This window comes from Pinus tabuliformis, chromosome 3_2, assembly GCF_031772625.1.
Source record: "Pinus tabuliformis cultivar Carrire ecotype Pingquan chromosome 3_2, CPIR1, whole genome shotgun sequence".
NCBI lineage: Eukaryota > Viridiplantae > Streptophyta > Pinopsida > Pinales > Pinaceae > Pinus > Pinus tabuliformis.
In genome coordinates this window covers 857,369,846-857,385,512 of record NC_142302.1, presented here as the reverse complement: position 1 = coordinate 857,385,512, position 15,667 = coordinate 857,369,846, and positions in this window count along the sequence as shown.

The following is a 15,667-nucleotide window of genomic DNA, read 5'->3' as shown; positions in this document are numbered from 1 at the left end:
AGGAATTTGAGATCTCTATCCATGGTAAATGGTTAAAACCACCTTAGAAGCTCCTAGAATAAGAAGATTTGAGAAGATTTTTTATTCTTTCCAAAATTATAGAACCATCACACCTATAGAGTATATCAACCTATGTTGATCAATGTAGGTGCTTAGTTATGCAATGTGCAACCATTATAGGTGAACATGTATGCATGGTGCACTTGGTCTAGAAATATAGTTTTTAGTTGATTTCCCATAAAATTAGACTCCTTGGAGAGGTTATGCTTGGGTATTTACAAAAGGGATAATGAAAAAGTGTTCAAGGATGTTGATAGATTTTATTTTTAGTTCCCCTGGACTATAGCAGATGCCCCCCTAAAGTACAAAGTCAGAAGTAGTGTTTGAGTACTGAAGTGCTTTACCTTGTGACAAATATGGATGTTATGAAACCAGCTAACAAAAAGATAGAAAAGAGAGATCCACGCCTTAGAATTCAGCCTCTTCAAGGGGGAAACCTCCTTTACATTACATAAATGAACAATTCTTCGATGATACAAATGACAAAACCTCCTTTCTATATATAGGAGTCTAAGGAGTCACAATATAATCCAGCCGACCTAACAATAATAATATAAAGCCACAAAAATAACAATATAGGGATTCTATGGGGCATAGAAATAACAATATGGGGGTAATAGGGGCACAACAATATAAATAAGGGGTATAACTACAATAGTAATGGGGTAATCACTAGTATTATAGGGACCCAACATGCCCCTCTCCTTCAAAAAAGTGTTGTCCTCAACGCTTGAGTAGTTCTGGATACTTTTGCATAAAATTCTCATCCTCCCATGTGGAATCTTCAGCGGATAAGTTCTTCCACTTGATAAGATACTCTGAAATTGATCGATTTCGTAGCTGTCGAGTTCTTGTTTCTGTGACTGCTTTCGGTTCCAATATAATTTTTCCTTCCTCGTCAAGTTCTGGCAATATTGTTTGAATTGGGAGCTTGTCACCTATAACCTTCTTTAAACATGAAACATGGAAAACTGGGTGCAATCGAGAAGCTGCAGGAAGCTCCAATTTGTATGCCATAGTACCAATCTTTTGCAACACCTTGTACGGACCATAATACTTTGGTGATAATTTAATATCCTTCTTAGCTTGCTTTAGGGAAATTTGCTTATATGGTTGTAGCCGTAGGAATACCAAATCACCTACATCAAAACTTCTTTCACTGCGATGTTGATCTGCCTGTTGTTTCATTCTATTTTGTGCCAACACGAGGTTATCCTTTAAGAGTTGGAGGACTTGTTGTTGATGTTTGATGTGATGTTCCACTACTTGAACCTTAGAATTTTCTCTTAAATATGATGTGATGGATGGTGGTTGATACCCATAAAGTGCCATAAATGGGGTCATTTTTGTTGTTGTATGGAAGGAAGTGTTATACCACCATTCAGCCAGAGGCAACCATTTGACCCATTGTGTCTGTTTATCAGATACAAAGCAACGAAGGTATCCTTCCAAACATTTGTTTACTATCTCAGTTTGCCCATCAGATTGAGGATGATAAGATGAGCTATGAGCTAACTGAGTACCAAGACAAGAAAATAATTCTGTCCAAAAATTTCCAGTGAAAATGGGATCTCTGTCACTTACAATAATCTTTGGGTTTCCATGTAGCTTTTGAACTGTTTCCATAAATGCAAAAGAAACTGTACTGTCTTTACATGGATGTGATAATGCACAAAAGTGTGCATACTTGGTAAGTCTGTCAACTACCACCATGATGACACTCTTTCCCTCAGACTTGGTGATGAGCCCCAATTTTTGGTACAATTTGGGCTCATTTGGCCTTCTTTCTTTGCTCAAACCATTCATCTTTTATTGCTTATGCATTCATTTCTTGGTTTATTCATGTTGTTTGTAGGAAGAAGGGTAGGCATTCTATCTACGTGACTAATACATGATGATTTCAGGTTTTTGGCATTAAAAGGGATCAAAGACCACGAGAAAGGAGACAAGGAGATAGTAAGGTGGCACTGCTGGTTTTTAGGAGAGGATGTCCACAGTCTTGGGGACCTTCCTCGTGATTCCCACCATAGCTCTGAGCTCCAACCAATCTCCCCACTGAGCTTAGAGGCAGCCAACCGTTCTACAGGAACAGCAGTTATAACTGTTCTACAGGATCAACAGTTTAACCTTTAGTTGGACAACCGAGCTCCACAAATCAAGGAAACCTGTTGGATTATCATTTTGCATAAATACTGAGGCCGTAGCCTTTGATAGGAGCTTTTTGAACTTTTGCATTGCTCTTGTAATTTCGAAGTATGAGCTACAGCTCGGTGTTGGTTCTTTTTGTAAGCCAGTTTTTGCATGACATCAGATTTTTGGATATGAATAAAGGCAGGCAGATTTTGATCTCATTCTGAGTTTCTAAGGGAGCTATAGCTCTTAGGTTAGGGCCCAACCTGAGAGCAATAGACCTCCTCTATGTTGTAATGTTATTTTCCTTTCGTTCTAGCACTTTGTTTCTTTACTTTGACATGCAATTCGAATTTACAGTTTGCTGATTTAGTTTTTATGAGATTGAATAGGATTAGTTTATGGTGAATTTGCTTCCAGTTGCTTAGGTTAGAAGAGGATAGTTCTAATTCATTGGAGCTCCAGAAAAAGGTTGTTAGAGATCACTGCCATCTCTGCTTAGGGATTGGGGTGCAGTCCATATCAACCACCAAAAAGAAACGCAGTTCTTTTCACGTCCATTCAAGCTGCAACAGTTACTTTAGTCGTACATCCATCCATGCACTTTGGTCTTGATCATTACTTCTTCATTCCACTTCCATGCACGAGTTTCTTTCACAAATTTCACTGTTGTTCATTGGTTCAAAATAGCACAGTTAACATAGGTTAAAGAGTTCTCGTTTTTTGTGACATTCATAGACAATTTGTTTCATCTACACTGCTCCACACCATTCCATTACCTTCCTCTTCTTGTCAACCACACCTGAAGCCACTCAACCGACCTCTGTTCAGCTCGTTTACCTTCCAGCTCTTCCATTACTCACGTAGCTCCATTTACTTGACCTTTCGTTGATCGCATCCTTCTAGCCATCAACCCACTGCATACACTCTTTCTCCATCTGACTTCTCTGCTCCTGAGCCATCACCAGTTCCATCTCCATCTCACCTATCCTCCCACACCACTCCATCACTTCACCATCTCCCAAAACTCCCACGGTCGAACATCTTGTAGAATTTCACAGACTTCCTGTAGAACCCCTGAGTTTCCTGTAGGATCCCCTGCAGACTTCTTGTAGAAGCCTGCAAACTCGGTTGCTGAGCATCCGAATGTGGTAGAATTCTGTGGACTGATGCTAGAGACCCTCTGGGACCTCCCCTAGCCATCCTGACCTTGCCCATGCTTTCCTTCTATTTGAACCGCTCCTGCACAGTCAAACCCTAATCAAAAGCACCATCACAATAAATCCAACCATTTAATGACAAAATACAAAAACATGTCTTTTCAGATGCAAATAGCTTAGATTCATGTATTTCAACTCACTGCAAGTAATGGCATCATTGGTAGAAGTTTCATTCACATTTTTGCATTGTAAGGGTCAAGCTAGTTAGATTAGGGTTTATTAGGGTTTCCATGCTTTGTTGGCTTTTAATTTCCTTTTTGCAAAGTAGGTTAGCTTCCTTCAAGATAGCTTTCGTCCATCACTCATAAAGCTTCTTCTGAGAGCATATAGAAGTTGGCTTGAGCCCTAGCGGACTTGTGCCAGCTGACCAAGTGATAGCTGCGACAAGAGCTAATACTTGTGCATACAGCACCGTCGCTTCCAAGTTTGTACGAACTACCGGGTTGATAAAATTAGAGATAGGAAGCTCCAAGAGTCGTAGCATTATTGCTACAATACTGGAGCCCACCATCTTTTTGGCGCCGTTGCCGGGGAACCGTCAGAGTATTAGTAATTGTTGCTATTGTTCTATTTTCTACTACAACCTTCTACTAAGTAGTTTATTTCATTTCCATTATGCAATTTCATTTATGCAAAAGTAGATTAGCATTTCCTGCTTTCATAGATTAGCATTTCCTTTCTGCAAGCGTAGACTAGCATTTCCATTCTTGCAATTTCATTTGAGCAAAGTAGATTAGTTCTTTCCTGCTTTCAGTTTAATTCTGCATCTTTCATAGTTAGTTGTAGATCAATCTGTTTCAGTTTTGCAGGTACCAAAGGAAAAAAAGCAAAAACAATCAAAAGAAAAAGAAAGTCTTTTCCATTTCATGCCTCGTAGGAACCGAGATAGATCAAGCAAATTCCTACCAAACACCCCTACCACATCATTGAGTCACCCTTCTCTCTTCTTTGGTGACAGTGACCCAGAAGAACCTATAGGTGAACATCCTGAGATATACAAAGATCCTATAGTAGAAGAAGAGTTAGAGACCACTCCATCTGAAGCTATGGCTGACAATAGAAGAGAAGATGAGAGAATAGAAGGTGCCTTCCCCATCCGAGAGACCAATGGAGAGATGAAAATGAAGAACATTAGCCCCTCCGCCTTACCTCACTTCCATGGGCTGACTACTGAAGATCCGGATACCTTCCTATTTGAGTTTGCTGTCCTTTGTAGAACCTATGACTATACTGAAGATGAGCAAAAGCTGAAACTTTTCCCTTCCACTCTTAAGGATGCAGCATTACGCTGGTTCATGGGCTTACCTGGGAATAGTATCACCACTTGGGCTCAGATGCAGCAAGCTTTCAATACCAAGTACCGGGATTACTGTAGGTCCAAGGAAACAAAGGGGGAAATCTTTCGGATGACCATGGGAAATGATGAGTCCTTAGAGGATTATGAGGAGAGGTTCCAAATAAGCTATAAGCGGGCCAGGTGCACACTTGACCCTGAATCCCTCAAGTTGGTCCTGCTCCGAGGAGTCCCTAAAGACCTCTTAGATAGCCTTCACATGTTAGCTGGGGGGGACATTTACCAACTTCCTTATGAGGACATCAAGACTGTGTTTAGAAACCACTCCAGGGCAGCTCGGAAACGAGGTAGAGGAAACCTCCTCTCAACTAGTGTCCCTTTCTCCAAACATGAGCTTGCAAATCAATTGGAAGATCTTAAGAGTGAGGTGAGACAGACCATTGCCATGCAGCTTGACACATTCAGGATTCAGCAAAAGAAAGAAGAAGCTGAGAGAGCCTTGGCTGTCTTCTGCCCTAGGTGCACAAGGAGACACCCTAAGAACGAATGTCCATTGCATTCGGTTGAAGTGTGTTTCGTTTGTGAGGAGGACCATCCCACAAATCAGTGTCCCACCTTACCTGGCTTTAAAGCCATGTACCAAGGGACAGAAGCTCCAACTGAACCTCTCTATTACCTTAACCAAAGGAGGCCACAAGGATCTAGACCTTATCAGCAGGGGATGCAAGGGGCATCTCAAGCTTATTACAGCCCCAACCAATCGACTCCTATGACTTCCTGGGGTCCCCTTGCTCATCCTTCATGGTCCATGCCTCCTCCATGGTCTTATCCACCTCAGTACCCCACTCAACCTACTTCTCATTCATATCACTCACATGCCCAGCCGCAGCCTCAATGGAATGCACCTCAGTCGGGGTGGAGGCCCCAATACAACACTCCTCCTGCCATCTTGCCTCCACCACCAGTTCAACCTCAGTCATTACCTCCTGCTCCTCCAAGGCAACCTCAAATGCATGCTCAACCGAACCCGAACGCCAACAATAGACAGCCCCAGCAGGTATACACTGGGGAAACCTCATGCCCTACCTATGCTGTGGAGATCAATCTTCGATCTAGAAAGACTCTACCAGATCGCCAACCTCCTCCCCCAGAGGATGAGGAAGATAAACAGGAAAGTGAACCAAAGGCTATTCCACCCTTTCCTGAGAGACTAACAGCCACCACACAACCCAACCCAGAGGAGGATGAGCTTCTGGGTGAGCTCAAGCAGTTGTGTGTAAAAATACCACTTCTCCAAGCCATCAAGGATGTGCCAATATACAATAAACTGGTTAAGGAGAAGTGTTTCAAACACCCAGGCAGACGGAAGAAAGATGCTTCAACTATCAATGTCATAGGACAACTGTCTGACCTTATGTTAGGACAAGTCATCTGCCCAAAGTACCTAGATCCTGGAAGTCCTGTAGTGGATGTCCACATCAATGGCACCATTATACCTCACACCTTGATTGATCTGGGGGCTGCCATTAATGTGATGACTAGGGATACCATGCTTAAACTCAATCTTCAGGGTGCCTTGAGGAAGACCTCGACAGTACTGCAATTAGCAGATCGCTCCACCGTGACTCCCGAAGGGATTGTGGAGGATGTCTTGGTCTCTATTGACTCTTGGGAATACCCTGCAAACTTCCTGGTTCTGCAACCAAAGGCAAAGCTTACTGGATATCCTCTCATTTTGGGAAGGCCTTGGTTAGCTACTGCAGATGCTTACATAAGTTGTCGTGCAGGAAACATGACCATCAAAAATGGTCCCATGTCCAAGCAACTAGTCCTATACCCTCCTGCCCAACCCTCCTTAGAGCATGACTTACCACTCTGGTTGGAAGAAGGAGAGGAAGACGAGGTGTACTCAACACCTCTGTGCACCTTAGATACCACTAGAAGAGACCCCCCAACCAAGGTTGACTTGATCGAGACCTTGATCCAGAATCCACCTTCCAGTGCACTACCCTTAGAGAAATTGGTGGAGGAGGCCCAAGCTAGCACCTTAGTAGATCTTTGTACAACCAACCCTGTTACTCCCAGAATCAAGAATGTGGAGTTCGGCCCTGAGAAAGCATTGAAGATCAGCTCCTCCCTATCTCCTTCCCAGGAAAAGGAGCTGTGTAGTCTGTTGGCCAACCACCTAGATGCTTTTGCTTGGAGCTATAAGGAAATGAAAGGAGTCCATCCTTCGGTCTGTACCCATCATATATACATCAAAGAGGATTGTAAACCGGTAAGGCAACCTCAGAGGAGAATGAATCGAGCCCTTAAGGACATTGTCAAGGAAGAATTGCAAAAAATATTGGATGCCGGGTTCATCTACCCCATCTCAGATAGTGAATGGGTGTCCCCTCTAGTGTTGGTTCCCAAGAAAAATGGGAAATGGAGAATCTGTGTGGACTACCGAGAACTGAACAAAGCTACCAAGAAAGAGAATTTCCCTCTACCTTTCATAGATCAAGTGTTGGATGGACTGGCAGGAAAGAAGTTCTTCTCTTTCCTGGATGGGTTTAGCGGGTACAACCAAATCCAAATCAGCCCGGAAGACCAAGATAAGACCACCTTCACTTGTCCTTGGGGTACCTTTGCCTACCGAGTCCTTCCCTTTGGGCTATGCAATGCTCCTGCTACCTTCCAGAGTGCTGTCTTGAGCATCTTCTCGGAGCTGGTCCATGATGCAGTAGAAATCTATATGGATGACTTTACTCCTTATGCGGCCAACTTCCAGGAAGCATTGTCCAACCTGGGAAAAGTCCTAACCAAATGCACCGAGATGAACTTGTCCCTTAGTCCTGAAAAATGTGAATTCCTAATGACTGAAGGGACCGTGCTAGGCCATACCATTTCTTGCCAAGGGTTGCAGGTGGATCCTAACAAAATTGCTCTCATTAAGAGGGTTCCACCTCCTCAAAAGGTAAGGGATGTCCGGAGTTTCTTGGGATTAGCAGGATACTACCGGAGATTCATTAAAGATTTCAGCAAGCTAGCCTCGCCATTGTTCGGTCTGTTAGCAAAAGATGTGGAGTTTAAATGGACTGATGATTGTCAGAGGCCTTTAAATGAATTGAAGGACAAGTTGGTGTCAGCCCGAATCCTGAGAGGTCCAAACTAGGCCCTACCTTTCCACATCCACACTGATGCCTCGAACAAAGCCATAGGTGCAGCTTTAGGACAAGTTGAGCAAAAACTTCCATATGCCATTTACTTTGTTAGCAAAAACTTGTCCAAAGCTGAGCTGAATTACACTGTAACCGAGAAAGAATTCTTGGCTGTGGTCCATGCACTGAACAAGTTCCGACATTATATTACTGGTTACCAGACCTTTGTACATACTGACCATGCTGCAATTAGATATTTAATGAATAAACCAGATGTGAATGCTCGTATTATTAGATGGTTACTTTTATTGCAGCAGTTTGATTTGACCATTGTTGACAAACCAGGTAGAGAAAATGTTGTTGCTGACTTTTTATCGAGATTGGATTTGTCTGCAGATGAGGATGAAACAGTGGATGACCAGATGCCCGATGAACATCTGTTTGCTATTTCAGTACTCTCTCCATGGTTTGCTGATATAGCAAACTATCTTGTTTCAGCACAGTTCCCTCCGCACCTATCTTCCAGAGAGAAGAGCAGAATCATCAGAAAAAGTGCCTCATTTACTTGGATCGGGGCAATCTGTTCAAGCTTGGCCCCAATCAGATCTTAAGGCATTGTGTAAGGGAGGAGGAAGTCTTCGATATCCTCCTCACTTGTCATGATGGGCCTTGTGGAGGACATTTTGCAGCAAAGAGAACTGCCTTCAAAATCCTGCAGGTAGGCTACTATTGGCCCACACTTCATCAAGATGTCAGAAGATATGTCAGTCAGTGTGACCAATGCCAAAGAATGGGGAAACCGACCCAAAGGGATGAGATGCCTCTCCAACCTCAAGTGACTCTTGAGCCATTTGAGAAGTGGGGCATGGACTTTGTGGGCCCAATCAACCCCTCTTCGAGGCAAAGGTCTTACATCATTGTGTGTACTGACTATTTGACAAAGTGGGCAGAGACCAAAGCAATCAAAGCAGCAACAGAAGAAAAGGTGGCCGAGTTCCTAAGAGAAAACATCTTTTATAAGTTTGGCTATCCAAGAGAGCTGGTCACCGATCAAGGGAGCCAGTTCACCTCCAACCTGGTTGAGGATCTACTAGCTCATCACAAGATCAAGCATAGGACTTCCACCCCTTATCACCCTCAAGCAAATCGGCAGGTGGAAGTCACCAATAGAGCATTAGAAGGGATCTTGACTAAGGTGGTGAGTAGCAGCAGAAAGGACTAGGCAGATCGCCTGGTTGAAGCCACATGGGCTTACAACACCACTTGGAAGACCACAACCGGCTTCACACCGTATGAGCTGGTCTATGGGAAGAAAGCTTTGTTGTCCATTGAGTTTGAATACAACACTTTGAGGATGGCAGCTCAGCTGGACATAGATCTCAGCCATGCACAACAAGAAAGGCTATTGCAGTTGAATGGCCTGGATGAGCACTGAATGCAGGCCCTCCTTCACTCAGAAGTGGTTCAACTTCAGAGAAAGGTGTGGCATGACCAACATCTCCATGACAAGCAATTTCAGCCGGGAGATTGGGCTTTGTTGTATGACTCCAGATACAAAGATTTCAAGGGGAAGCTGAGAACCAGATGGCTAGGACCATATGCAGTGGAAAAATGCCATGACAATGGATCTGTCCTTATTCGAACCATTGATGAGGAAGCCATTCCCATGCTTGTCAATGGGCATCGATTGAAGATCTATAGGAGACCTCTCTCAAGACAAGAGTTCATCAAAACTATGGAGAAATCTGTATTGGTCATAGAGAAGGGTTCTGCCTCTGCTTTTGGCATACCCTGAAGGATATAAAAAAAAAAAAAAAAAAAAAGAGAGAGAGAAAAAAATAATAAAGATCCTTGGGTGAAAACCTCTCTGAGGCGCCCAAGGCAGGTAGTAGGGGTGAAAACCTCATTGAGGCGCCCCTATTGTCTTTCAAACAAAAAAAAAAAAAGGAAAAGGTTTGAAAAAGATCCTTGAGTGAAAACCTCTCTGAGGCGCTCAGGGCAGATGGCACGGGTGAAAACCTCTTTGAGGCGCCCCTGTTATCTTTCAAAAAAGAGAAAAGAGAGAAAAAAAAAAGAAAAAACAATAAGAAAAATATGGTAAAATTGCATGCAGGTTGCAGATGTTCTATGGAGGAGAGGAAGCCCTTCAACTCAAAGCCAAGGGTCCGTATCATGCTGTCAAGGGACCTCACCAGCACCTCCTCCAAGGATACCCATGTTTTTTTCAAGGTATGTGCAATTTTATCATGGTTTGAATCTTCTACAGGAAGATGCAGTCTTTCTACAGGAAGATGCAGTCTTTCTACAGGAAGATGCGGATTTTCTACAGGAAAGTGCAGACTTCCTACAGGAAGCTCTGTGTTCTACAGGAAACTTCCTGTAGAAGTTTGGGATGGCCCAGAATTCATTTTAAAAGGAGATATAGCGATTACAGATCGGTTTGGACGCATGCAAGCCTCTGTTGGCACCTGTGCACATCGTTGTTACCTTGCTCCACCATCCTTGTCGACATGCAGCCAAGTCCCCTGTACCAACAAAGCAGATCGATGAGTTCTCGCGGGAAAAGCCATTTTCAAAGATAAACAAGTGCTGAGATCTCATACCACAGGCATCAGAAGCTCCGGGAGCATGACCGAAAGGCCAGATCCTCCGTCATGCAGCATGCACCCAAGGAGGAAGAACTGTTACGAGACACCCCGCGGGAATCCTGTAACAGTTAAACCTACTAGAGTGGATACCATTCACAACACCGCCATCTACAATGAAACGCGGGCGCAGGAAACCAAAGCATCCACTCCATCGTCGGCAACCTGTAACCATGAGCCTCCGGGTCTGTGTAAGTTCGCATGCAGCAGGTAGATCCACTCACCATCGTCCAAAAACTGGAAAGTCGTGTACAGCCACGCAGGTAAGTGTCTCGACCCTTCCTTCCGTCAAATCGCATGAATTTTACTTTGAATTGTTTGCACAGCATAAAAGTGAATGGTTGAGTGGCCATATGGCTAGTCGACTGGCCACGTCGGCTAGTTATGGTATAGTTGGATGTTTGGGTGGCGGCCACGACAAAGAGAATGAGCAGCACGCACGTGAGAACACTCCCATCGAAAGCAATGAGTTTAACAGAAAGAGGCGGCGGCAGATCTGTGGGAATGGATCCGGCAGCAAGTGAATATGCAGGTGAATGATGGATGACGTCGCCCAACGGTCTGGTGGGGACAGCTCACCCCCCGCGCCACAGATTGCGTCGATTCAAAATCTAATCAGCTAGATTGTGCGCATGCATTTATCAACCACCACTTCAAACTCGAGTGGCTATTCTGATCTCCTCTGCACTTTGATACGCCGAGCTTTTGGCTACCAGAACGCCGGTGAAGCACACCTCGAGCGCAGGCCAACTACAGTCCTCCCCGAAATTTGCGCACTGTTCCTACAGGAACACAGTTTCTACAGGAACTTAGTCTCTACAGGAACGCATTCTTCTACAGGGAAGCGGGTGCCTCACAAAAAAGGTGGCCAATTAAAGAGGTAACCCTGAACTCTTCATGCAACTGGTTAGTAAGAGTGGCAAGATCATCGTCCACAGTCTGGTCATAAAGATGTCAGTGAAATTGTTGTTTGTTGTGCCTATACTGTCGTTCTACAGGATGTCAGTATAATTAGACTGTGTTGAATCTTCTGGATTATGTGCATGCTCTGTCTCAATAGACCAAATCTCTTTTGCATTTGCCACCTTTAGTTAAAACAACCGTGTTCATCATGCTGGGTGGGTTTATAAGACGGGAACCCATTGATTCAACCAAATTAAGGGAAAACCAGGAAGTGGTAGAGCTCTTTACACGAGCACAGTGGATATCTTTTTGTGATAAGCTGCAGGGTTACGATGATGAAGTGGCCGAAGAATTCTTGCAGGCTCTGAGGCCGAAATCCCAGACACTGGCCACAGTGAATTTCAGAGGTCTAAGCCTCAAGCTCACCCCGCAACATCTCAGTCGGATCACAGAACTTCCTATGGGTTTGCCATGGGATAAGGACGAAAGGAAGCTGAGCCAGCAGGCAAAGAAAGAATTCTTTCCACCTGAGGAGGAATTCTCGGAGGACAAAAATATGGTGCGAAGAACGAGTCTGTTGCCACCATGGAATGAAGTCAGTTTGCAAATCATGAAATATATCACTTGTGAAGGCCGGTTTAGCATCGTGTGTGCATATCACTTTCGGTTGCTCACTGAATTGAGGCACCGGATTGATCTTCCTGTAGAACAAAAACTGAGCATCCCCTATTTCCTATTGCAGTCTCTAATAAAGTGTGCCACAAAGCTAAGAGAGGGCATACCAGATCAGATAGCCCACCATGGGTTGATCAAGCTTCTTGTGGAGGATGCGCTGCCTTCATATAAGGTTCCCCTCTCATGGGAATCCTTCCGGAATTTGACGAAAGATGGAGACATTAAGATGTTGATCGAAGAAATGGGTTCCTCCAGCACTGAGGAACAAGAAGCAGTGGCCGAGGGACAGAGAGAAAAAGGCCAGAAGACCCCAACCACAGTGCAGAAGAAAGAAAAAAAGAAGAAGCATGAGGAAAAGGAGGACAAAGAAAAAGGTGGCACACCTATCTTGTCAGCAAGAGAAAAGAGGCTGAAGAGCAGAATGGACAAAGTTGAGGTGGTCCACGTCAGCCCAAGTACCTCAACAGTACCTGCAACCAAAGAAAAAAGCAAAACTCAGGCAGGTAAGCAAGCAAAGGTGGAGACATCCATGTCTACAGGAAAGTAGAAACAGGCTTCTACAGGAAGCCCGAAAATCATTAAGAAACAGGCTTCTACAGGAAGCCCTAAAACAGAGACAAAGGCTTCTACAGGAAGCCCGAAATTGCAAGAACAGGCTTCTACAGGAAGCCCCGAAAACGTGAAACCCAAAGAGAAGAAGGTGGATATCCTAGCATGGGAGGCAGCAGCTATATTAGCTGGCCTCAGCACGCCACCTAAGCCAAAAGAAAAGAGGAAGAGGGAGACCCCTCTATACTTTAAAGCTCGAAGAAGTGTTAGGATAAAGACGGGCAAGCCACAACCTCAATCCAGCAGCCCGATTGTCATCGAAGATACACCTGCTTCTCCCAAGGAAAAGTCACCCTCCAGGATCACAGTCACCTACGAGAAGGGGAGTCCAAAGAAAAATACGTGGCAAGAAAGGTTAGACCTGTTGACTGAAAAAACTCGGCTACAGGAAGCTGAAAATGTTCTACAGGATACTCTGGCCCAGCTACAGGAAACGGAAAAGAGGGAAGGAGAAGGACCCTCATCACCACCAAGGTAGGGTGAGGTAGAACCGCCTGAAGAGATAGCAAGAGAACATATGCCAGAACCCAGCCCTTCGCCTAATCTGAGTTCATACTACACCTTTTTACAGGCGGGCAAAATCATACCGCAGAAATTTACTGTGCCTCTATTTTTTGCACTAGAGGAAGAAAGAGTCCGTTCCCACACATGGATGCAGATCGCCAAATCAAAGGGTGTGGCGGGCATAGACCCTTTACAAGAGCAGCTCAAGGAGGTCAGGAGTGAATTCGCCATGGCTAAACATGTGGCTAATTGCCAACGTGTGCTTCTACAGGAAGAAAATCAGAAGCTGAGGTTGCAGCTACAAGAACTAAGGGCAGCAGCAGGAACGTCCTCCAAGGACATCACAAAAGAACAACCAAGCAAAAAGGAGCTGACCACCAGTCTTGAAGAGCCAATGAAACTTCTACAAGAAGCAGAACAACAAACAAAAATTGAAGTGCAAGCCCTAAAAGAACAGCTGCAACAAAAGGAAGCACAATTGGCCTGCATGGCCAGTTGGGCCATGGAGGCAATTCAGTGCAGACCGCCTGCAAAATCCTATGGATTGTTCTTAAAAGATCAATGGCTGCAGTTCCAAATAAACACCTTGGCACAAAGAGGTATTTCACATATCCAAAACCCACAACAATTTTCTGAATTGTGCAGTACTAGTTCGTCAGAAGACAGAGCCAAATTAGTAGAGTTTTACCTCCACAATTTGGCTTTGCCTAATGAAGTCTCCTGGGATCCCAATATTGCCTTGGGTGATATGCAATTGATGGCGTTCGCCTCATGGTTAAACCATGAGGATCAAAGAGCAGCTGAAGCAAAATCGGTCATGAACCGAGAAGTGAGCGAGCCACTGTTCATTCGACCAGAACTAGAAAATCTGGTGGCACTCATCTCAGCCCACCAACAGTTGGCTACGGATCCCACAACTTCCTTGAAATTTATGGACCAACAGGCCCAAGCCATAGCTCACTTTGAAGACATGGAAAGGTTGTTGGGAGAAAGTGCTGCCCAAGCATGTGCACGCAGATGGAATACCCTAGCACACAACTTGAAAATCCGAGAGTACCATACCCCCATTCAGATGAGGGAAGCTTTGGCAAGGGTTGACCTTTACAAGAAATCCATGCAAAGCCTCCAGGCCAGCTGGATTGGCCTTAAAATCAGCCCACCACTACTGCTAGGATTGACTGAAGGCAATACAGAGGAGGGTGACAGTCAACAATGGGAAGAGGTGGACAGGAAAGCAGGGTTTCATATCCACAGAGAGGACACTACCACAGAGCCTTGGGATGCAAGGGAAGCAGTGAAAGTAATGAAGGATGAAGATTTGGACTAAGTTGCTCAAGGATGAGCAAATAGTTTAGCTGGGGGGTGATGATGAGCCCTAATTTTTGGTACAATTTGGGCTCATTTGGCCTACTTGCTTTGCTCAAACCATTCATCTTTTATTGCTTATGCATTCATTTCTTGGTTTATTCGGGTTGTTTGTAGGAAGAAGGGTAGGCATTCTATCTACGTGACTAATACATGATGATTTTAGGTTTTTGGCATTAAAAGGGAGCAAAGACCACGAGAAAGGAGACAAGGAGACAGTAAGGTGGCACTGCTGGTTTTTAGGAGAGGATGTCCACAGTCTTGGGGACCTTCCTCGTGATTCCCACCATAGCTCCGAGCTCCAACCAATCTCCCCACCGAGCTTAGAGGCAGCCAACCGTTCTACAGGAACAACAGTTACAACTGTTCTACAGGATCAACAGTTTAACCTTCAGTTGGATAGCCGAGCTCCACAAATCAAGGAAACCTGTTGTATTATCATTTTGCATAAATACTGAGGCCATAGCCTTTGATAGGAGCTTTTTGAACTTTTGCATTGCTCTTGTAATTTCGAAGTATGAGCTACAGCTCGGTGTTGGTTCTTTTTGTAAGCCAGTTTTGGCATGACATCAGATTTTTGGATATGAATAAAGGCAGGCAGATTTTGATCTCATTCTGAGTTTCTAAGGGAGCTATAGCTCTCAGGTTAGGGCCCAACCTGAGAGCAATAGACCTCCTCTGTGTTGTAATGTTATTTGCCTTTCGTTCCAGCACTTCGTTTCTTTACTTTGACATGCAATTCGAATTTACAGTTTGCTGATTTAGTTTTTATGAGATTGAATAGGATTAGTTTATGGTGAATTTGCTTCCAGTTGCTTAGGTTAGAAGATGATAGTTCTAATTCATTGGAGCTCCAGAAAAAGGTTGTTAGAGATCACTGCCATCTCTGCTTAGGGATTGGGGTGCAGTCCATATCAACCACCAAAAAGAAACGCAGTTCTTTTCACGTCCATGCAAGCTGCAATAGTTACTTTAGTCGTAGATCCATCCATGCACTTTGGTCTTGATCATTACTTCTTCATTCCACTTCCATGCACGAGTTTCTTTCACAAATTTCACTGTTGTTCATTGGTTCAAAATAGCACAGTTAACATAGGTTAAAGAGCTCTCGTTTTTGGT